General features: G+C 40.3%; 1 protein-coding gene across 1 annotated transcript in view; it reads right to left on the minus strand.

The window, feature by feature from the left end:
• The window catches only part of RAPH1 (Ras association (RalGDS/AF-6) and pleckstrin homology domains 1), a 98,568-nt gene extending 73,367 nt beyond the window's left edge, over window positions 1–25,201 (minus strand). The window contains exon 1 of the mRNA XM_066622730.1: window positions 24,953–25,201. The gene's annotated coding sequence lies outside the window, so the exon portion shown is untranslated. The remainder of the gene's footprint in view (window positions 1–24,952) is intronic.
• Between the last annotated feature and the right edge of the window lie 718 nt (window positions 25,202–25,919).

Raw genomic sequence — 25,919 nt, forward strand, 5'->3', positions numbered from 1 at the left:
GGAATGGAACTCCCATGGATGATAAGGTCCCACCTACAGTAGCCATTGTTTATAAACAAATCATGATATGAGACAGAGTGAATTCCAGTTGTGATTAAGCCACAATACTGAACCTAAAATAATACTGATACAGAGAGACCAGAAAGGTCTCTATAAGCAGAATTCTCTTTAAAATGATGCACTGAAAAATGAAAATGTATAAACAAATGTTGACTTATGTAGAAAGTCATCACACTAAGGTCATGACTTTCCAATCTATTTCAATAAGGAATTAGTTGAAATGTTCAGAGTTGGACTGAATTATCCTTGGATTCCTAAGCAGCAGAAAAAAGTAATCCGAACGCAGTATGTATCAATCCCATCTGCACTAAACATATATATCTGCATTACATCATAAGCTCTCAGTACTATGAATTTCTAAAAATTTGTACCATTACTCTTGAAAGAAAATAAAGTGATTTTACATACTTGAATATATAAAAGTGAATATCAGCAAATATACTAGTGAAAGACATGTCTGGAGACTGGAGTGAAAGAGACTGGAGACTTCCCTTAAAAAAACTGGTATACCTGATAAATGGATAAGAAGCACTCTAACTCAGGGGCCCAAAAACTTTCAGGGCCAGGGCCACATTGCTCAGTCTTGCTATTAGTGAACCAAAGCAGAACAATTATAGAAAATAAGTACAAAATGCGTACATATATACACACATATATATACATATACATATATATACGTAAGTATAAATGTATGCAACAGGAGAAAAATATTTCAGGTCTCTCTCTTTCAGTCAGGCTCTCAGTGACAGCCCAGCAGTTACTTCATCCAGCAGAAAGAAGATGAGCAGTGGTGGTCTGGAATGGTGGAGGACCCCACATGGAATTATAATGCTACTAGGCTCAGTTAGCCAGTCAAAACATTTTGGTAGGTCAGTTGTGGTTCATAGACCATAATTTGAGGACCCCTGCTTTAAGTGGTATTTCTTCTATACTCAGCATGGAAACAGCAACTGTCCCTATTCATCTCGGCATAGCGGTTTTCCCCAGGGGTTTTTTACGGATGTCACTCAAATCTCTCTCTCTCTCTCTCTCTCTCTCTGTCTTTGGAACAGGGAGCCATTTTTTTCATTTCTTCTGTTAATTATTTTGTAAATTTTGTTGGAAAGTGACAAACCTTCATTAAAACCACCAACAAAATGGCAAGTGAGACAGAAGGTATCCTACAAGAGTAATCTGTCACAATCATGTTCTATTACAGTACATGTTACCGCCAAAAAAGTTGACTTTCCAATATTTGGAACAGAGCGGCTAAGTTCATAGTTTCTCAGTATGGAATACACATTAACAGGGATTTAATTCCCAACAAAACACCAATTAGGAACAAAAAAGATGCCTGCTCTTTGAGACAAAATAAGCAACAATCAGCTAACCTAAAAGCTAACCTGAACCTAAGTGCTAACCTAAAAGCATCATTTCAATAATGTTCAGAGTCCCAATTCTACAATAATAAACCTTTAAAAGGTCATCCAATGCCACTGTTCCTAATTTTGTATTGAAATATTAGTAACACTGGGAGGTATTCAGAATGTTGGGTTAGTGGTTGAAGTTAGTGGCAACTTCAGTAGGGGGTAGAGAAGGTAAATTACACTGGCATACTATAAGCCAGTGCAAAACCCTGGACGCCTCTGTCAAAATGATGCTTCTGTATCTCACACACTGGGTTGTTTCCAAAACATGCCCTTGCATGAGCAGAACAATTCTTCCACTAATGGCAGCCCTCTCATTTCAGTGTACCTCATCCCTCATTTTATTGCATAATTGTTCTGAGATGGTCCCTCAACCCTCAAGAAAGCATTTTCAGGGGAAGGCACAGGGGCTGCAGTAGAAAAGGCAGTGAAAACCCCATTGTGAGATCAGAAAACTGCTCATGCTCCTTTGGATATAAAGCTTGTTGACCAAATGTTTAAAGATTAAAAATTCCATTTGCTGCCATATTCGAACACCTTTTCTGGTTCAAGGTACACAAGGATTTTCCCAAGTTTCACTTCTAGCTGCAGCCCTTCATGCAAGGTCTGATGCAACTCTAGAAGATCACAAGTCTTTAGGAATGGGAGGAAGAGCTGATGTTCTGAAAAACATCTCAAATGTAAACAGAGAAAGCCAAGGATTTTTCTAATAAACTTAATAGCCCATTATCTTTTCCAATGTACCATTCTGAAATACATTAGAAGTTAAATGTTCACTTCAGTGACAATACTAAACAGAAAATGATATTGCATTTAAGTAACAAAAATCAAAAAGTTGTTTTTTTCACAGTAACTACAGCCCAGTGGTTTCCAAACTGGTGGGTCATGACCTATTTTTGGTAGGTCACCAAAAGGTGATGGAAAGATCAGATAATTGCCTCAAGCCCTGAGGCTATTCAAAAACCAGACACTGTAGCTGCTAATTACCCTATTAAGAGATCAGCTCCTGCAGTTTGCCAGCATGTGTAAATATAGACAGATACATGTTTGAGGGTCTTTTTTCTGGTTATTACTACACATAAATAATATCTTTCTAGAAGTCCTTTTTTAAAAAAAAAGTCTGGTAAACCTAGATGGGTCCTGATAGTGTCTTTTTAAAAAGTGGGTCCTGGTGCTAAAAAGTTTGGGAACCACTGCTATAGACATAATCCTCTTGGGTAACTTGTGCATGGAGCTGAAGGTCTGCCAGCATTTCTTTCACAGTAGTTCATGCTGATAAGATATTCCACTTTTATTAAAACACACAGCAGTGCTCAAAAGGAGAATTACTAATGCAGAAACAGCTATCAAAGTTCTAGCTGCAAGTGTGGTTCTCCACGCACATGTGTGACATAGGTAAATCTGGTAGCATTTTAATTTATCCGACTTCTGTGAAATATCAAGTGTCTACATGAGAAGAAAGAAAATGTCACAGGTGAAAGTATTCTCATGGTTCAGAGAATCTAATAAGATTGTTTCATGAGAAACAGTAACATTATGACCATTTTTATGCAAATCGTAGTTCTACACAGAGTTAAAACAAGTATGAATGGAGAAGGAAGGAAGTTCTTATTTACGCCCTTAGTTAAACAAAAAACCATTACCTCATTTTAACAGCTGTGCAACGAATTGGCATGGTTTAGACAGATTTTTTTTTTCTGAACAACATCCCAAAAGAACAATTATTTTCCCTTCCTCAAAAATATCCTCTTTGGCATGAAGAATTTGTCAGCTGGGAGGTGCATGAGCCAGGGCACAAGACACAGAAATTCATATTGGTTTTAATACTGAAAACAGCCTAATTCAATATCACTGTGTTGGTGCGAGCCATTGTAAAAGCACCAACTAAATGATGACTCATGAGCAAGCAGCGCCAGTGGGACAGCCTGCACCAGCCCACCAATGCTGCATTCAGAGCCTGGGTTGCTGGCACAGGGCCTGGGAGACAGGCCCAGGAGGAAGGGAATGGTGGAAACCTCCTCTGCTGCATCCTAATCCCTGTCCTGGGCCTTCCAGCACTACATCACGCTTCCCAGATGTAGTCCAATAGGGCAGGCTGGAACATTACTCAGGATAAGGGGAAATATATTCCCTTACCCTCAATCAGACCTCCAGACGCCTCCTAACTTGCACTGGATACAACACAGGCCATGCATCCTCACTAGCATAATGCACAGACCCTCTGCTTTTATCAAAGGCTTTTCCTGCTGACTACAATGAGAAACAAAATTTTATGTATTCTCTCTGAATCAGAAGTTTTTTGAAACATAAGTTTTATATGGTGTCTTCTGTCATAGAAATTAAGGCATTATACATAAAGTTTCCAAGGGATCATCAACCAAGTCAATGACCAGACCTAGCCCTGCTCTGCTTTAGCAATATAGCTGAATCATGTGACTTAAGAGCAGGCCATGGCACATGGTATTCATACAAATTCATCCCACTGAAAAATAGTGGATTAGATTAGCCTGCCTACACAAACCACCCTGAATGCTGTTTTAAAAAACAGTATATAAATGTGTGTGTATGTAGAACAGGGGTATCATCTCACAGATGACAAGCTGCACCTGCTGAAATTCACAATTGTTAATTTATACAATTGTTAAAGGCTCTGAAGCCATAAAGTTTAAAGGCTGGCCACCCCTGTTGTAAATACAGACAAGTTGAGCCTATTTATCTGCTGATTTTCCATCTGCAGATCTAGCTCAATGCAGGTCCAGGGGACCTGCAGGTCCATACTTGGTCCAACCTGAGCCCTCCAAAAGGTGACCGAAGCTGCGCTCCAGTCACCTCTGGAGGGCTTTCTGAAGCCGGCAGAGACCACATGCATCCACCTGGCCTCTGCAGGCTTCATAAAACCTCCTAAATGCAAAAAAGCCACTTATGGTTTTGATGAAAACCATCAAATGAATGCCTTTAAAAGGCATTCCAAGAGCCAGGGAAGCAACAGCAAGCAAGCAACAGGGAAGCAAGAGCAAGGGTGCCCAAACCGTGGCCCTGGGGATGCTCGAGGACTCCCAACGTGGCCCTCAGGGAGTCCCCAGTCTCCAATGAGCCTCTGGCCCTCCAGAGACTTGCTGGAGCCCGTGATGGTCTGATGCAACTGCTCACAGCTCTCAGCCAACTGTTCGACATCTCACATGAGCTGTGGGATGAGGGCTTCCTCCACTGCTTGCTGTTTCACGTCTGTGATGCAGAAGCAGCGGCGAAGGAAAGGCCAGCTTTGTGCAAGGCCTTTTATAGGCCTTGAGCTATTGCAAAACATTTATTCATTCATATAAGTTCCATCTCTAATTTATTCAGTTATGTAAATTTATTCAAATTTAAAATGCAAATTAATTTTTTTCCCCTCTGACACATTGTCAGAGAGATGATGTGGCCCTCCTGCCAAAAAGTTTGGACACCCCTGCTCCAGAGGGTTCAGGGCCCAGGGGGAGGTCTGTGTACCCACGCTTTCCGGTATCCACGGGGGATTCCAGAATGGAACCCCCTCAGATACAAAGGCACACCTGTATTTACACTTCTAAATTTTAGAATATCAGTTTTGAGCTATAACTAAAGTGTTAGTCAATTAACAGTACCCAATCAATTTAAGCCTTTAAAATTTTTTTTGTAGAATATACAAGTGTGGTTTAAAGAAGTTCGATTAATATGGGCATTAACCTCTTTCAGATGCATTAATTTGTGGCAACCCTCATTTCCTATATTTAAAACTATTACACTGTGTGTAAAGGTGCCATAATATGATTAAGAACAAATAGTAAAATAGTATATGATGCTGTTCCATCTGACAGGGGCCAGAGTATCAGGTCCATCATGTCACTCTGAATTTCCAAGATGCTCATGTATTCTATGAATACAAAACACATAGCATGCATGACTGCTTGTAAACAGCACACTCTAAAGAGAACCCTTTCTAAAGTAACTTCCTTTTTTACATAAATAACTGGAGACAAGGCCAACCAGAACAGATCCTATGCACAAAAGAATCATAGTGGCCATGTCCTCTGTTCTGCAACTGACTAAGCATTTCTAAACTCAAAGGCACTAACAGAGCCCTGCCCTTTTTAAAAGAAAATAAATAAGCTGCAGCTTTCTTCTGCACCTGAACAGATAGTGAGAACATGATAAATTAAAAATGTCCCATTTATAAACTAGAGGCACAAAAAAGTAGCACCAGCAAGACTAAAACTTTGGTTACTTTGTTACAATATACATTTTTTTGCAGAGTGATTTTTAACTGCACAGCATATTTCAAACTCATCTAATCTAGGATACCTAAGTGAGCATTGTCTAAGTGGCAGAACGCATCCAAGTAGCATTCAAGTGGCAGAATACAACATACACTAAAGGAAAAAGATCTTCATTTAAATCATTTGGGATAGCTCAGGACAGACCAGAGTTATAAGCTGTAACAGATGCTACTTTACAAAGCAAGTAATGTATACATTTATATAATGTATGGCAAGTAATGTATACTCTGCCCTTGGCAACATATTAGACTGTACTCAATAGTCCGGAATGCCAAGATATTTTGGCTCTTGGTACAGTGACTTTCAGGAGCAGCCTTCCATTAGCACAAATCTCTCCAATTTAAAATGGTGTTTTATTGCCACAACCACACATTAACAGACAAACAGGCACCATTGTCTATATCAGTGGTTCTCACATTTAGCACTGGGACCCACTTTTTAAACTGAGAATCTGTTAGGACCCACCGGAAGTGATATCATGACCAGAAGCGACATCATCAAGCAGGAAATCCTAGGTTTCAATCCTACCCACACTTACCCAGCAAGTCCCATTGACTATCAATGTTAAAAGAATATACATAGTAACTTGTTAAAAGTAGAGGTCTGTAACATTTCCCCAAATGCAGTCACATACCATGGTAGCATCAAGTCTAATATATTAAAAGTAAAATATTAAAGTGAATGGGGACCCACCTGAAATTAGCTCATGACCCAGGTGGGTCCCGACCCACAGTTTGAGAAACACTGGTATATATTATTTAGTTACTACTATTACTACTGCTGCTGCTGCTATTATTATTATTATTTATATAAAACAAGGACATTTCAAAAGGTCACAAACAGCATCAATCATATCGGTTTATCCTACTTTCTACCATAGTTTCAGATCTTCTTTCAACCTCAAGATGTGTCAGTGTAATCACAGTACAGAACTTTTGACAAATCCCTTTTCACTGCTGATGAAATATTTGTAGATATGGCTACAATTTCAGATGCTAAATACTCTGATGAACTCACAATTTCTGAACCAAAACCCTCAGCATGCTCCATATGAAGTTCACCATCTGTGCATGCCAAATCGCCACCCATGGTCTGCTCAATTTAGCAGCCACAAATCTTAGGAGACTGAAGTGTTTGATCAGTCTCGCCTTCTTTCATTCAGTTTCAGTTTAGATTTGTACCACCTACTGATGCAGAAGGAACATGTATGCAAGTTGTTCAGCTGTGAGGAAAGTGGCCAGCATTTCCCAGATAATCATTCAGCTATGAGGACGTTGACTGGAAATCTTTCTTTACAAGAACAGAGTACCATTTCATCTCGAGATTTGTTGAGAATACATTAGAACAGCACTTTGTAGTCTGCATTAGCTCACTACAGTCATGCAGATACAAGAGCAGATGATCTTACCTCATGGTAAGAAAAAATAATAGATCATGATGGCCCAGTAAATTTGCCACTCAGAGGGTCATAGCTGACAAAGTAAATTCTTTTCCCACTTGCTCAGCGATTAATTCTGTTTTCTTAAAAACATGGGTCATAATGAAATGAGCAAGGGATACATGGCAAGCAGTAACATATACCCCTACTAACTGCCTTGAGTGGCACACTTGTTGCCAAGGGTAAGGTGGTATAGAAATTGCTAAAATACATTATGACCTGCCTGCACAACCAAATACAGAGACCGAGGACCCTTCAAGCTCTTCTTCCTTGTATGAACAGCAACAGCAGCTTTGGTGCAGCTGACCCCTATAGATAGATACTGGTTACAGATAACCTTCAGACTGGTCATCTGTAGCATTTGTTCTCAAACTTTAGCAGTGGGACCCACTTTTTAGAATGAGAATTTGTCAGGACCCACTGTAAGTGATGTCATCACTGTAAGTGATGTCATGACTGTCATGACTTGACATCATCAAGCAGGATAATTTTCAACAATCCTAGGCTGAAATCCTACCCACACTTACCCAGGAGTAAGTCCCATTTACAATAATTGTTAAAAGAATATACATAGTAGCCTGTTAAAAGTACAGATCTCCAAGCACATGGAGTCACCAATGACTATCATTATTAAAAGAATATACATTGTAGCTTGTTCAAAGTACAGGTCTGTAACATTTCCCCAAATGCAGGCATATACCATGGTAGCATCAAGCCTAATATTAAAATACTGAAATGAATGGGGACCCACCTGAGATTGGTTCACCACCCACCTAGTAGATCCCGACCCACAGTTTGAGAAACACTGATCTGTAGATATCAAGTTGGTCTATAAAGGTCAAAATAAAAACCTATATAGGTCTAAATGGCTTATGCTCAACAGCACCAAGAAATTAGCTTCCTGACAATGTGTCAAAGCAGTCTCCAAGACATACCAAGAAGAATGCCTTACTGACTGACAGCGCCATCTGTGTGCCAACTGTATATAATAAAGAATCATACTGAGCCATTCCCAATAACTGTTCCACATTAAAATCTTCCTTATGATATTTTGAGCCATAAATGATAAACAGGAAAAGCTTCTATTTTTTTTTAAATTACATCCCAAGCTTTCCACCTGGGAAGCACTCAAGGCGATTAATCTAAAAATTCAAAACAATATAACAGAAGTACAGCAGGCATCTGATGTCTGCCTGCTTCCCAATGTTACTTGCTATATTACTTGCCAATGTCATAATATAGGAAAGAGCGACTAACATACGCGACTATACTGTGCGAATGAAGCTACCACTGGCATACTAATATTACATTCAGTCAAAATCTAAGCTAGAGGAGTTCCTTCTTTACGTGGCTGAGAAACTGGACTGTTTCAACAAAGAAATAGATCTTGGCAGACATTTTTCTCTAAGTAAGAGCCAATATATCCATATTGTATTTAAATTAAATACAGCAAGAAGGTTTTATGGAGCAGGAAAAAACTGGCATCTATCCAAGTTGAAAGAGGTTCTGCTGGAAGGGATAACCCTGCCAAAGAGCTTCCCTTGTGAAAAAATTCATCAGCTCACTAGAACTTTATACATTCTCAAAAATGTTGAGAACAACTGTATGAAAGTGGCAAAAAGTAAACTCTCTAAACCCAGTAAATATTTAAGTGCAAATCAGTGTTCTAAAACTATGTAAGGAGAAAAGACCACATTATGTTTAGTCCCTGGAAGGTGGGATTAATGGCTTTCATTGTAATATTTTAAAACATTAAAGGGTTATAAATACATCTTTAGAACTAACTGATGAAAAGGCATCTTGGAAAGTGTTGCTCGACTTATATTTAGCAGACAGCAAACAACTGTCACTATTCATCCAGCACTGCATCTTTTCTCAAGGCTGTCTGCTAGTGTCTCCTTTGTGTACAGGTTGTCCCTCATTATCCACTGGGGTTCCATTCTGGAATCCCTAGTGGATTAAAAAAAATAAATCTGTGGACGAAAAAACAGTGGAAAATAGATTTGAAGACCCACTTCCAGGTTTCTTGACCCTCCATTGCTCCTAATAGAATAAGGTTGGGCCTCAACACCCTCAGGGGGTTGATTCTGGGACTCTCTACTGATACCATAAAATGTGTTAAACAAAAGGAGTTTAAAAAAAATAAAAGTGTATCCCTCTAAAATTGTGGTTTAAGAACAGCTTTTCTTACTGTTGTAGAGTGGCAGTCAGCAATTAGAAATGCAAAGGACCTCCTGCCTTTCCCTGGCTCAGCTGAAGAACGGCATGATCACTTGCATGACTGTCTCTCTACAACAGTAAGAAAAGCAGTTTTTTAAAAACCGATTTTAAAAGGGATGCATTTTTTTTCCCTTCTCCACGGATTATCTCATTCCTTTTCATTTGCAGTGGTCATTCATGTCAAGTCAAATCTGTGTATAAAAAATTTATGTATAACAAGGCTGGGCCTGGTAGGAGGAGCCAACAGTGGATGGACAGACATGTCTGCAGGGGCTCCTGAGAGATAGTCTGTTTTCCCCCAAAAAACTGCAGGTCTGAAGAGGATCTGAAGATCTTTATCAGGAGCGATAAGTTCTTTCCACTGTACAGGTACCAGAGATTTTGAAAGTCCGACCAGGGCGGGGGGGGGGGTCTTTCTTCTCGGAAACCTAATCGTCAGGGATAGTATTGGGGGAGGTGCAGTGTCTGCAATCAAGCTGCTGGCTCCGTGCTAAGATACCATATGGAAGAAAAAGTATGAAGCATAAAGTTTAAGTTGGAAATTTAACGTAAGTATGTATTAATACCATCCCCGGCTTTGATTGACTGATTTGGCTAAAAGCCCTGGATACAGTGAAGGTGTTAATGAGAAACTTTTTAAGGATGTTGAAAGTGCTCTTTACCTTTGTAGTGGAATAAATTGGTCGTGAATTATAATTATAAATATTATTTGGTGTGTGGACTAATATTCAGAATTACTTGTGGACATAATTTTTATTAGACTTGAAAGAGTTTTGTCTCCTTGCGACTGTTTCTTTCGTTCTGTTTTTCTCCATTAATCACACTATTATCTGTAAGAAAAATTCAAAAAATGCCGGAATGAAAAAACATGTGGTTGAAGTAAGGTGACTAATACACTGTGGACATTTTGTGGATTAGAGAGAAATTGCAAGATGGAGCCTGTTCCAGATATTTGGACTCAAATGATCCTCAAAAATTTGGAAAAAATTGCTCACAATGAGAAGACAGCAGTTGAGTTGGTCCTTGCAGATTCAAGCCAGTTTAAAGACTCTCTCTCAACAGATAGATGTGTGCAAGGAGCAATTGGAAGATGTGAAGAAAACAAGATAAACAGGAGGAGAAAGCGGAAAAGATGATGATGAAGGATGAAATCATCATCAGAAGAGTGGATACAGAAATTAGAAGAGTGGAAAATTAACAGGATCTAGAGGGGACGCTGATGGAGATTGAAATAGAGAAGTTGGACAGAGTAATATGGGTGCACAAAATGCAAAATTTGTTGGAACAAGAAGAAAACATATCCCAGTTAATTGGAAGAATGAACATACCTTATACAAGAAAGTGTGGGCTTATGGGCTTATTGGATTCTGTTATGGAGATAAATTATTAAAGATATTACAGGAGAAAAGCAGAAAGAAAGAAAGAAAAAGAAACCTGAGGGTTAAAGAAAATTGGAGGATTTTATTTAGTTAATAACTGGTTTAAATTTACTTTAAAAATATATAAGAAATTGATATATATGAATTAGAATGAATTAGAAAAAACAGCTGGAAATGTTAGCATGTGGATGAATTGTTTTATAGGTGGTTATTATGTTAAAGAAAAAAAATGTAATCAGATTGGAGAAAGGTAAAGAACATATTATAAGAGATAGTTGGTTTTATTATAATTTGAAAAATAGATTATTATTATTTGATATTAACGAGTAATTGAACTAGTTGAGATGATAAAAAGTGAATATTTAGAAAAGATTATAGGGAATTGGGAAAAATCTATTATATTTGATATAAGAAATATATAAATGAGTAGAAGAGTTAGAAGTAGATGGAAGAATTGTTTTATATGTTATACTTTGGTAATTAGATTATTTTGTTTTAATATTAATGAGTAATTGAAGTAAGTTTATGTTTGATAGAAAGTGAAAATTTAGAAAATATAGTATAGGGCATTAGGGAAAATTTAGTATATATTAAAGAAATAAATGGATAAACTAATAATAGGCAGAAGTAGAAGAGTAGTAGATTAGGAGATATAGTATGATTAATGAGTAATGGTATATGCTATTTAGCACTCCTAAATGTATGTTATATGTTTGTATGCCTGTGTGTGTTAATTAAAAATAAATACCGTAGATACTCAGGTATAGTAAGTGAGCTCCAATTCTCACTTCGCCTTATCTCCAGGTAAATCAGAGGGCAGAGCCTTTCAACTCTGAGCAGGTTCTTTCTCCACTAAGCTTAGGCAGGCAGCTGGTTAGTTGCTATAGTTACTTTCCTGGGCCATTTCAGCCAAAGTTAATCTTTTATTCCCCTTTGTTCCCTTTTGCTCCTGCAACCAGATTCCCTTTTGCAAAGACTTTGCATTTGGCAAAGGTCTTTTTTTTTTTTTTTCCAACACCAGGGTGGGATCCCCTTTCCATTTGAAGCAACAATTCCCAGGCTACAATTCAATGCAGCATTACTTAAGAATAACACTCATGGAAAGCAGTGGGTCTACTTCTGAGTAAAAAGGATTGCAAATATATGCAGCTGCATCTCTCTGCTGTGAACTGAATTGCACACTCTCAGTTATGTGTTATGGGTTGTATGTTGTATGTAGAGCTTCTGGCTTAACACACCAGACACCTTAAAGGTGGATTTGATTCATGGTTCTCCTGCAGTGGTTGCCAAACTTTTTCACTTGCATATCCCTTGGCAATAATAAATTGTACCCTTCATATTAGCAAAATGTTTGTAATAATACAAGCCCTCATCTCCTTCATGAAAGCCCAGACTTCATGTATTCATCACAGTGTTTTCTCTTTTTATCTGTTTGAGGAACAGAAGACTCTGCCTTTGCACTGTTTTGCACCAGAAGTGTGCTGAGAAATTCTGGGTGATTGATCACTTTACATATTATGTTTCAGCTTTTTTACTGAATCACTGGTTCATACATGAATTGATGACTAAAAACTAGCTGTTGGTGGGACTTTCAAAGCCAACTAGCTACCTCCCTTCCTGCCTTCCTGGTCCTTGCAAGGCATTCTGGAGCATGACCTGCCTTTTTCTGCCATTATTCCATTCTTTTTCAAGTACCCCTAAAGGTCCTGTTGAGTGTCCCTGGAAGTACATGAATACCAGGTTGGGAACCACTGTTTTACTGGTATGTAGTTTACAGTGCACTTACTCTGATAAAGGACATACAAGGACATCTGCAAGAGGGATCTGAAGGCCTTAGGGATGGACCTCAACAAGTGGGAAACCCTGGCCTCTGAGCGGCCCGGTTGGAGGCAGGCTGTGCAGCATGGCCTTTCCCAGTTTGAAGAGATACTTTGCCAACAGTCTGAGGCAAAGAGGCAAAGAAGGAAGGCCCATAGCCAGGGAGACAGACTAGGGACAGACTGCACTTGCTCCCTGTGTGGAAGGGATTGTCACTCCCGGATTGGCCTTTTCAGCCACACTAGACACTGTGCCAGAACCACCTTTCAGAGCGCGATACCATAGTCTTTCGAGACTGAAGGTTGCCAATACAGTACTCTGATAGTGTTTAGAAAAAGGTGGTGAAGACCAGAATTTAAAAAAGAATAAAAATGTATCTTATGATCTTTTACTATGTTTTTAATAAATTAGAGGCTACAGTTCTTAGGTAACAATTAGTGGTAGGTTATTTTTCAGGATCTGGCCTGGAGTAAAATCAGACAAAACTATAGTCAGACACCCCTCTAAGCTTAACCCCCGACTTATCTGAGGGTCATAGAAAATTCCATGATTGTTGGCTCAAATCCTGCCCTTGACTTCTCTGTGGGGTCAACTTATAGGCGAGTATCTACGGTGAATAAATAAAAAGGTTGGGCCTGTTCTTTTTTTAACTGTAAACCTTTTGAAACAGAAAATGATTTCGTTTCTTTTGCTATGTAAACAGATTTCAAAACATTTTGCTTAAAAAGCACTAAATATTTATAAATTGTTATCTTTTAAAATTAATAGAATTGTCAGTTTTTGTCTTTACCAAGGTATAGAGGACACACACCACCACCACAATAGTACACAGCTAAGTACAGTAATCCCTTTTTAAAGCAAATGTTCCCTTCTCTCTCACCGTCCTTTATGTCATCATAGCAGTTTACTATATAAAACTGCTTTCAGAGCGCGATACCATAGTCTTTCGAGACTGAAGGTTGCCAATACAATAACTATATAAAAATACATTTTAGCTTTCTAAAGTTAATAGCTATTATAGCAGGATACTTCTGGCTAGCATAATATATTTCTGGCATGGTCGTTTCTCCCTGTGCAAACAGCTGAAATTTTTACATGCACTTAATATTAAATGAGTATTTTTTTAGTTACTACGGAAGTATTATGTGTTTAAAAAGGATGCAGTTCTGAAAAAAGATGGGATGTAGTCAAATGCTGTAATTTCCTTAGAACTGCCAAAATCTGATTGCATTAAGAGTGAACTATTTTTTTTACCTTATGAGGTGCTTTTCTGAGAATCTCAAACGCAAGTAGCTACTGGTGCTTTTACAACTAAAATTTGTAAATGGCTCTTGAGAAAGGAAATGTGGGCTCTAAATGCAGATTAAAAACCAAATTTAAATTATCTGCACTTTTATCCTTCCAGAAGACATTACTGATATATTTTGGTATGGCACACCTTCTTGACCTTCACATTTTGTCACAGAGGGGAAGAAGTCTCCTATCTTCCACCAAGAGTTCAAGGTGGATAGCAAATAAAAAAAATACAAGCACAGAACAACTATACAGGGCATTATCTGTGGGGGTTCCATTCCAGGAACCCATTCCAGATTTCAGGGACCTTGTATTCCTCTGGAGGTGATGGGAGCTGTGCTCTCATCACCTCGAGAGGGTGTTCTGAAGGCTAGGGAGGTCTCTGGGAGACCTTAAGGTTACTTCTGGTTTTATGGAAAAAGTGGAGAAGTGATGTTTTAAGGCCTTAAAAGGCCATTGGAGGGCAAAGGACACACCATCTGAACACCTTCCAGAGGCGTAACATGTTGCTCCAACCTCCAGATAATGAAATCCACAGGTCCCAAATCCACGAAACACCGAGCCCACTGTTTTAGCAAAGTGGATAAAAATCAATTTTTTTAAAATTAAACAATTCTTTTTCCTGTTAATTTTTTTTTTACTTTAAAGAAGTTCAACATGAAGATAATTTTAATTGGTTGTATCTCAAAGATCTCATTATGGAACACAGATGATAAATTCTGAATTACAATGCATTCATATCACATTTTTGAAAACATTTTGTAAAGAGAATCCAACAGTTCTTGGATTGGGGGCTCCGTTCCACAGACTTCTGAATGGACTATTCAGGTTAGTCTTTCTATTTCTATCCAAATACTTGTTCTAGATAACATCAAAAAAATTTGAGATTCTCAGACTGGTGTTTCTGTCTTCAGATTTAACATGCTTATCTGTTAAAAACAAAAATGAAGATGAGAAACAGACCTGATCTCTCCTATTTTTCAATTTCTAATTTGAGAAAATTATTCTGGAGATGCTTTCCCCCTCTAACATACCTTCTCCATTGCAATACAGGGATAATACTTTCTTATTTTACAACACTGGCGTTGTATGAACTTCATCACAAATACAGGCATGAAGGTTTTTGGACAATGAGAAAGCACTACACAAATAAGCAATGCTACTGAAAATGTATTAAAGTGAAAAAAAAAAACAGTGATCATGTGTTTTACACTTCACCAACATCCTCACAGTGATTTCACCCAAGACATTTTTCCCTACAAAGATATCCCAATCTTGTTAGGAAAATAAAATGGTATACAGGTGCAGCCTATTTATCCACAGATTTTTTATCTGCAGATTTGTCTCAACGAGAATGGGGTGGAGGAACCAGGGGGAACCAAAAGTCACACACACCTTTGCCCTGAGCTGGTAACTTGGTCCATTTCCAGGCAGCCCAAAACACTGCAGAAAGGCTCTGCCACACCCAGGCAGGGAAATAGCCCTGGAGGAGATTCCCCTTGCAAAGGAACAGTAACACTCCAGGAGCCCCTGAGCCAGCAAAGAGGCTGAAGAGGGGGCCAAAAAACGTGCAGCAAGGTGGAGCTCGCTCTCACTCGCTTGCACTCACTCACTCACACAGGGGCAGGTGTGGTAGCAACAGAGGGGATTGCTTAAAAAAACCCTGGAAGTGTTTGCCAAATTCCACCCCCCATTGAGATGGTGCAGGCAGTCACCAACACAAGCAAACCCCCCCCCCCCATGGTGCAGGCTACCACAGCACCAACACCTTGAATTTTGTTCAGAAATGGACCAGAATATGTGTAACTCTGTCCAGAACACACTGACTGCCACATTTCCAGGCAGAAGAACCATCCACAACCAATACTACTCCTGCACGAGCCTCTAAGAAGTAAATGAATGGCAGTTTCATGATTCTGGCACAGAGGAGTCATAGCCATTTGCCAGTGTTTGTTGCCTTCATCCAGATTAAGAACCCAAATGTGCCATGGTTTAAAACAGTTGAACTTTTTCCCAAAGACAATGTACAGAGAAGATCTGCAAAATCTATAGTTCTTTAGAACTATATTACATATAAATTATTAATTACAAGAAGGCTATGCGCAGCCTGCAGGGGCCTGCTCACAGGGAAAAGGACGACATAAGTTATTTTCCAGGACTTGAGGCTAAAAAAAGAGGATATGTCCCGGAAAAAGAGGATGTCTGGTCACCCTGAGTCTGACATGCATCCCGAAATCCATCTCTAAAGCCTAGAGAGGCTAATAAACACTCTTCCCTCACTCTCCCTTTGCCACAATGTCCAGCCTTCCCATGCCAGACACTTGTTTACTATCCAGCCTGATGTACAGTTTGGGAAACTTGAAAGCTTGCCACTCAGAACATTATCATTTTGGTTGCTCCTAATCAAGATATTACCTGATTGTTGTTTTGGGATTACAGAAAAAAAGGGGCTACTGAGTGAATGGTCCAGCAAGGAATCCAGAGGTTGAACACTCTAGTAGAAAACAATCAGGCTGGAGATGCAAGTCTCAATAGGTAAGAAACAACCTTGGCAAAAAGGAGGTTCAAAATCAAACAGATGAGAGGAAAGAATAAATAAAGTGTATACTTTTAGGCTCTATGAACCTTAACCCTTTACCACAACAATTCTTTTTTGCAAGGAAGAAAAGGAATACAATTAAAGAATGGACAATAGCCAAAGAATAATTTATCTGAAATGTAACCATTTGTATAAAAAAAAATTAAGTCCACAAAAGCTTATTTTGAAAAAACCTTATCTTTAAGGTGCTACAAGATTTTGCTGTTTTTCTGCAACAAACTAACATGGCAAAACCATGAAAATCATTAACTGTATGTTCTCTGCTAGTGCCCATATTTCTCTTTGAATTTGAATTCCAGCTATGTTTTGGTATCAACAATTAACTTTCCCCTTACATGCTTACAGTACCAACAGTACCATGTGATGTACTCAGACTTTCCTAATGCATGAGCTCATATAAAGACACATATTGTTCTACAGTTATTTAGTATGTAACCATCCAGCATTTATCAAGTTATTTAGGAAAGCAAGAATTTATTAATACATTCAGAGAACATCTATTTCTTTATAACATTCAGGTAGCCTCTCAAGTCAAGTTGATCAATAACTTGCAGTTCCACAAGTTTCCCAAAGCTGTTAATAAATCCTAAAGAGACAAATCCAATGCAACACTACAATACAAAGTAGAAGCAAAGAACTTATGTGTAAAGTATGATGTATTCAGTAAGTTAAGTTTCACCTTTTAGATTAGTGATATTCAAAATTTTTTATCCCATGGCACACTGGCAAGGTGCTAAAATGGTCAAGGTACACCATCAGTTTTTTGAGAACTGCTAAGGCATACTGTGCTGCCAATGGGGAGCTTACAACCCCAATGGCCCTACTAATAAATGACCCTTTCCCAAATTCCCACAGCACACCTGGGGACCATTCGTGGCACACCAATGTGCCATGGCACAGTGGTTGAAAATGCCTGTTTTAGATAGTCAATACCAGTGGTAGCCAGGACACGACATACAAAACACTACCACATTTTGACAGGGCCACATTATACAATAATTACATGCAGCCCTTCCCACTCCTCTTCATCCTTCAACCCACCATCATGCACCTTCTTCCTCTGCTGGACTGGGTCATTCTCCCTGAAAGTCCAACTGAGAGACAGCAAACAGAATTAATCATTTTAAACACTTACAGCTGTCAGTGGTTTTCAACATTACCCATTTGACAGGTTTTTTCCCAAACCTAGCACTGCTAGTTTTTATGAAAGTAGGATAGGACTGGTCCCTAAATAGATTCCACACAGGTATAAATTCCACAAACAGCAGTAGTAAAAAAGAAAAGGTATATACAATATCTGTGAACACTGTTAGTGGCCACAGTAGTAATGGCCATGCTGTTTTGGAAGCATTCTTCTGTTACGATTTGCATACCACAGTTGGTAAGAAAACAGTTCTCAATACAAGATCAGTTGTACTTACTGATCAGTTTAGTTACTAGTGCCCTTAGATAAGACAGTTTAGTTACTACTGCCCTTATATCACTACTGCTATTAACTCCTATACAGAAATTATTGGATCCACTGGCAACAATATACCACTGATATTATCTTCAAGGTTTTCCTAGTACTGGATATCAGGTGGAGTTATAATTCATGCAAATTATATCTCTAGAAAATATATATAACCAAAAAAGAAATTATGCCAGTAGTATTGTGTTGTGTATGTGGGCTAACTGCCATAAGATGAAACATATACTAAAAAGTTCATTAAAACCTAGCGGTACATCCAAGGTGAAAAGATGACGTGTTAAAAGCTGAGTGGCACTATAAACACATGGTTCCAACATACCAAACCGGTATGACAGAAAAGGGGGGAAAATGTGGCTTGGAAAGCAAAGAGCCATTTAAGTAAGAACACTTGTGTACTGAGGCAGCAGCACATACAAGCTGGCCTGAGGTTACAAGAAGCTGCTTTAAATCAGTCTTGCTCACTGATATGTCTTCCATAAATTACTATCAGTTACATAGCCTGTTTGCACAAGAATGTTTGTGTGATGATAGAGAATCGTCTGGGGATTAATAAATTAAGGGGCCAAAGAACCGAGGATGGAGTATGCAGGGTCAGCTCCAGAAATGGAACAGCTGGAGAAGTAAAGTGCATGCACACACCCTGAACATGCACAAGAGAATGCTTATCCACAACTGTGATAACGAGAGGCACACTCATCTTCTGCATCCAAACTGGCTCTTAGAAATTTCCCAGTAAATACCATCTTGGCAAGGAAATTAAAATGGAGAAAGGTTGGGACATGAGGCATAAATGGAATAGGGAATGCTGTACAGCCAGACAAAGATGCCTGAAGACTAGACAAAGACTATGTGTCAATCAATTAACAATGTGGAGTGGGAAATTTATCAGGCAATCTAAAATGAAGACAATGAAGACAAAATGAAGACAAAATGAAGACAATGGCCAGAACCCTAATTTATAGCAAAGCATTGTTCTACTATCAGAAGCCCTTTCCATGAATGGGATAAGAATATTATTCTTATATGGGCAGGAGGTCTGGTCTAGAGGGTAGAGCCTCCATTTGCCTGAAGATAACATCCGAAGGTCGCCAGTTCGAGGCCACCGGCACCGTGTGACCTTGAAGCAGCTGACAAGCTGAGCCGAGCTATTCCATCTGCTCTGAGCGTGGGAGGATGGAGGCCAGAATGTGCGGCCAGATCAAGAAAGAAACACCTGAATGTTGTGGTTTCTTGAAAGATAGAAACATTCTTTCAAATTGTAAAAATCCCTACAGGGATTTAAAAAATGCCTGCCTATGTAAACCGCCTTGAATAAAGTCCAAGGAGAAATCTGAGGACCAAGAAAGGCGGTATAGAAATACCTGTATTATTATTATTATTATTATTATTATTATTATTAGCACAAGGTCACCTGTGCGAGTGCAACTCTCCTTCTGTCCATGTAAGAAGCTTCCGATTACAAAGCACAATGCTGTCAAAAGTTAGGATCTAACCTACTGAAACAAACTTTAGAGGAGTATACCAATAGAGATTGCAAAAACCACTCTAGAAGTAATAAGGTTGTAACAAAATAGAACAAAGGTTTAAGGTACAATCTAGAGGAGTGGTTCTCACACATTTAGCACTGGGACCCACTTTTTAGAATGAGAATCTGTCAGGACCCACCAGAAGTGATGTCATGACTGGAAGTGACATCATCAAGAAGGAAAATTTTTAACAATCCTAGTCTACAATCCTACCCACACTTACCCAGGAGTAAGTCTCAATGACTATCATTATTAAAAGAATATATATAGTAGCTTGTTAAAAGTACAGGTCTGTAACATTTCCCCAAATGCAGTCACATACCATGGTAGCATCAAGTCTAATATATTAAAGATAAAATATTGGAATGAAAGGGGACCCACCTGAAATTGGCTCGCAACCCACCTAGTGGGTCCCAACCCATGATATGACACTGATCTAGGGTGTTGCTGTAATATTTCTTGGGTCTCTACAGATGTAGAAAAAGAAAAGATATGATGACAAGAGACTGTAAAGGAATACTTTGAAAACATGATGCAGCTTGCAGAATTTGACATCCACCCTAAATATAGCTTCCAAAGAATGACCCAAATATGCTCTTGCTGTCCAACGACAAAAATATTTGAGAGATTTCTAACAATAATATCCTAAGGACATCTGAAAGAGACAGCAAACCTATGATAGGATCTATTAAGGAAGCACTGGTTAAAAAGATAATAGAACTTAGGCAGAATTCATATAGAGCTGTTGGCGGAAATACAAAAAGAATATTAACAAAGGCATATCAATTCAAGAATATTTTATTTAGTATGAAAAACATGTAAACAAAAAAGGAAGATAATGTATGGGTCAAGTTTAGATCCTATCCCTAGCACCTCTATGGAAAGAGTGCTCCTAAAACTAATGATATGCTGTGCAAAGCTGTTCAGAATGTTAAAAAGGCAACAATGCAAGCATGGACACATCATTCAAGAGCGCATTAAAAAAAGACGTCTTCATATACAGTGAAAACAACATGGGGCAAATGTCAGTCAATGGAAGAAATACTCTGACTTGAGAAAAGAGCAAAGATTTTCATTGGATTATACAAGGTCTAATCAATGGTCAATGGTGGAAATAACAGATACTGTAGCAACTTTCCTATATCAGCTCACTGAGTTATGAAATCAAGAAGACGATTTGCTACCTGACTGATCGATTGACCAACTGTATATAGTTGAAGATTTGTTTGTGTGTTTTATATGCCAATAAAGGATTCTATTCATTCATACAAGGTCTAGTATATGTATGTCATGCAAACGCTCATATGATGATCAAGTGGGAAAAGATTTTCCATATTTATCCCATATTTTTATTTATTTATTTTTCACAGTTTTATACCGCCCTTCCTCCAAGGAGCTCAGGGCGGTGTACACAGCTGCTCCCCCCCTTTTGTACTCACAACAACTCTGTGAGGAAGGTGAGGCTGAGAGTGACTGGCCCAAGGTCACCCAGGAAGCTTCATGGCTGAGATAGGATTCAAACCTGGATCTTCCAGATCTAAGTCCACCTCCCAAACCACAATACCACCCTGGCTCTCTCATACAGGCTTGCCTTGCTCCATGAGACAATTGCCTCAATCTTGTGCATGCATACCAATATTTAAAGATATACTGTATGCCTAAAATGCTCTATTATCTAGCAGTGCTTCTTAAACTGTGGGTCAGGACCCACTAGGTGGGTCACGAGCCAATTTCAGGAGGGTCCCCATTCATTTCAATATTTTATTTTTAATATATTAGACTTGATGCTACCATGGCATGTGACTGCATTTGGGGAAATGTTACAGAACTGTACTTTTAACAAGCTATGTATATTCTTTTAACAATGAAAGTAAATGGGACTTACTCCTTGGTAGGTGTGGGTAGAATTGCAACCTAGGATTGTTAAAACTCTTCCTGCTTGATGACATTACTTCCACTTCCGGTGGGTCCTGACAGATTCTCATTCTAAAAAGTGGGTCCCAATGCAAAAAGTCCAAGAACCACTGACCTACTGTATATTGGTAAAACCAGGACACCTATCATTCCCCACTTTTCTTGTACAAACAGAATTCCTATATTTAAAATGCCCAGCACCATGGTAAATTAATGCACACGTGGAATTTTCTAATGGTTGCAAGTTTATATAAATACTTGACATTCAGAAATATTACTGTATTCACAGCCTGATTCCTAGGCATGCTTACTCAGATGAAGGTACCAGTGTGTTCAGTAAGGGTTTCTCCCAGGGATGTATGTGTAAGAGTGTAGCCTCAGTTTGTCTCAGCAATGTCTACTAACATGCAAATAAGCCAAAAATAGCAACACACCTCTCCACTACTGTTTCCTCAAAGTTGCTTGTTCTTGGAATATCTATTGGGAACCAGTGCCACATACAAAGAAAGGCTACATGTTAACTAGAGTATAGCAAAACAATTAGGTCTATATTCTGCACACATTCCCACTAAAAACTGGCATAATACCAGCCAAAACTGTTAAATTTAGTCACCAGGGGAAAAAAAACCCGAGATTCCAGATTCCAATTTAGTACTTTTGTGCATTCTTAGTTCTTCCCCCCATTGTAACACATCCCCCTCCCCATTTACTAGGGTTTCATCAGCAAGCAAAAGACTGTAGGAAGGACTACACACAAAAGAGCAAAAATGTATGCAGGAGCATTATCTGTATACAAGATTTCTGCATATAAATTTTGGTTTCACTGAACTGAGCCCAGAGGGAAAAAGTAAACTAGACAAAAGTATGATAAACTAATTATTGCCTTGATAATAATATGATAAGATATGAGACTGGTTTTTATTATTTTAGTTTTATCATAAGAAGTGCAAAAAAGAAGATAGAACCTTTATAAAATATTAGCTTTAGAAGAACTTACAAATACATCATATTGTATTACAAAAGGTTTTACTAATATAAATATAGGCTTTTTCTAGGATATATGAGTAGGTTCAGAAGACAATTCTGTAGACCAGGAAACCCAAACAATGGTCCCTGAACCACATCCAGCTCACCAACACCTTTTAGCCAACTGGCTGAGCCAGCCAGTGACATAATTCATTGTGGGTCCTCCCTTCTCCCCACTCACCCATCACCATGAACCTTTTTCCTCCTGCTGGATGAAGTGACTGCTGGGCTGGTTTACTCTCACTAAGACTAACTCAGTAAGCACCTCCAAAGTTGTAACTATTTTTCTTCTATTGTGAAAATTCTTAGAAATATGTACAAAATGCAAGTATTATTTTCTGTAATGGATCCTCTCCAACCCACCAAAGCATCAAGACTGTGGTCATCAAGGTCATAACAGTTGAAAGTTTGGACCCAGGTGTAGACTAAGAAAATGCAAAAATCACATTAAAAAGCAAGTTTGTTCCCTTTTTTCTTTTAAGCATAATAGAAGTAATTAACTGCTCCTGACAAATACTATTTTTGTAACGTAATCATTAATGGACAGGCATCTACAATATAGGTTCTTGAATATAAACACTCTTCCTACAATTCACAACCATTTTCACCATGCCCAAGAAATCTCTTCTTGAATGGAAAACACCAGCTGTGCCTGCAAAATTCTTCACTAACATGCAAGCCCACTGATCTCTAAATAGTTACATGAACACATTCTAAAAGGAAACATTTATTTCACACCAATCATCACTTACTGGCCTTTTACACTCAGTCTTTAAATTCTGACACTTTCATCACATATAATTGCATACATTTGTAGCTGGGGGCTATGTTGGTTCCCCTCCCACAGGGCGGAGTCCCTCTGGAATGGACACTGTGTGAATTCTTCAGGACTGTACCATGGTTCCTCTTGCAGCCTCCAAGTTTATTCCAAACCTCCGCTAAGTGATATTACTTCCCTATTTTTATGTGCAAATCTCTGCATACAGTATTTGACAGCAATCAGGAATGCCACTGGGAGCAGTTTCAGATGGGGGAGGGGAAAACAGCTAACCAGAGTATCAGACCAACCCCTTTACACTGCCAGCACTTAACTGATTTCAGAGGGAATGAGAGATGGGGCGGAGACAGGATCCACCAGCAGTTTAATAGACTGATAAAACGAAAAGGGTATGTAATACTACTGGTTTTTTTGTTGCAAGCCCATCCATTCTGTATTATGCAGACTGGACGAATCATTGCTTCTCAGCAGTCCTTCTATATGTCCATGGGGATGTTTATTCCATATAGATATATTTTTCACCGCTTGTACCCAGCAGCTCTCCCTTCCCCACCCTAAATATAGAACAGATCTTCTATCACCAGCAGCCCCCAACACAGATGCAGCTTTATGCCTACATGGACCCCAGGGGTGGAGTGCAGGTCCCCAGAACATGATTCCTCCTCTCTCCAGATGCCCACCATGTAGCTGGAGGGCATTTATGGGGGGGGGCATAGGTGTTCGTTTAATAATCTCAGCCAGAATCAGGGACATAAAGAGAAGAGCCTCCACCAACTCCACCCCCCAATCTTCCTCTGCAATCCTCTGTTGCAAGTCTATGCACAGACACCTTGTCTAGCAGGAACCGGCAACCACCATTTCATGTCAGCAGAAATTCCTGGGGAGCCTTCCTTGAAGAAAGCAAGGAAGGCTGAAAAAGGGGGCTGGAGGGAAAGGGAAGAAGGCAAGGAGGGAAGACCACCCCACAACCAGCAAGTCGTGTGTGTGTGTGTGTGTGTGTGTGTGTGTGTGTGTGTGTGTGTGTGTGTGTGTGTGAGAGAGAGAGAGAGAGAGAGAGAGAGAGTACTGTGTGTGAGAGTCTACTGTGTATGTGTGAGTGAGAGCTGTGTGTGTATGTGACAGAGTGGTGTATGTGATTGTGAGTGAGGCACAACTGTGTGTGTGTCTGTGAGAGAGAGAGAGAAAGAGGTGTGTTTGTGAGTACTGTGTGTGTGTAAGAGAAAGAGGTGTGCGTGAGAGAGGGAGACAGAGTACTGTGTGTGTTAGTGAGAGGGGTGTGTGTAAGAGAGGTGCGTGTGACAGTGAGTGAGTGAGTGAGCTGTGTGTGAAAGAGAGTAATGTGTGTTGGAGAGAGAGGTGTGTGTGAGTGAGATAGTACTGTGTGAGTGAGGTGTGTGTGAAAGTGAGAGTACTGTGTGAGTGTGAGACTACTCTGTGTGTGTGTGAATGTGTGTGTGTGTGAGAGAGAGAGGTGTATGTGATTGTGAGAGAGAGACACACACAACTGTGTGTGTGTTGTGCCCCCCCCAGTCCAGTCCAGCCCGGCTCCCGCAGTCCCAGCCCCACCCGAGGCTTCTCCGCTCCCGCGAGGAAATGGGAACAGCTGCAACTCCGGGAGCTCCGAAGGGCGGGACTCCGGGAAAATGGTGGGAGAAGGTGTGGTGGTGGTGCTGCCGCCCGCAGCCCTGCTTCTCCTGCGGGGACAAGGAGGGGGCAAGCCGGAGACACTCACTGTGACGGCGGCGACGGCTGCTCGCTCCGCGCCCGGGCTGCCACCGGTGGTCGTGGGCTGCAGCGCTGGCGGCTTCCTTCGCCCGCGGCTGGACGGACTGACTGCTGCAGCTGCGGCGGCTGCCTGCGCCCGGGGAGGCTCCTTCCGCTGCCGCGCCCGCCTCTCTCCCCTTCCTCCGGCTTCCCTCGCGCTCCCCCAGCCGCAGCCACCGCAGACGTCGGCGAGCAGCTCTCGCCGCCCGGGCTGCTCTCCCTGCTCCCCAGTCAGCTCACTTCCGGCGCGCAGGCCTCGCCGCGCCTCCCTCCTTCTCCTCCTCCTGCAGCAGCAGCAGCAGCCGGCTCCCGCCCGGCCCCATTCAAACCAGGCGGCTCCTCGCTCCACACACCCCTTGCCCTAAGGAGGAAGAAGCCCTACCCCCCAGTGGTGGTGGCTGCTCTGCTTGCCTGCCACCCACCTGGGCTCTCAGCTCCTGCGCCCTCCTTCACCCCTGTGAAAACCAAGCAAGGCTCCTGCTGACTTCACCACCTGCCCCTTAAGAGAGCAAGAAGTCACCATCAAAGACCGTGCCTCTAAGCATGTGCAAAGTTTTTTTCCCCCCCAGTCACCCATAAGTGACCACAAGAGCAATTCAGAGACTGAGGGCCCGATCCTATCCAACTTTCCAGCCGCAAGGCATGGGAACAAATGTGCCCATACCTTGAGGAGGCTTCTGAATGCCTCCCCACCACAGGATGCAGTGCACGCCCCACTGGCACAGCTGCACTGGAATACTGGATAGGATTGGGCCCTAAGACTGCAATCCTATCCACACTTTCCTGGGAGCAAGCCCCATTGACTATAATGAGACTTCTCAGTAGACATGCATAGGATTGGGCTCTAAGGGTCCAATCCTATCCAACTTTCCAGTGCCGGTGTAGCTGCAGTGCAGCCCCGAGGCTAAGGAACAAATGTTACCTTATCTTGTGGA

This window comes from Tiliqua scincoides, chromosome 1 (genome assembly GCF_035046505.1).
Source record: "Tiliqua scincoides isolate rTilSci1 chromosome 1, rTilSci1.hap2, whole genome shotgun sequence".
Lineage (NCBI taxonomy): Eukaryota > Metazoa > Chordata > Lepidosauria > Squamata > Scincidae > Tiliqua > Tiliqua scincoides.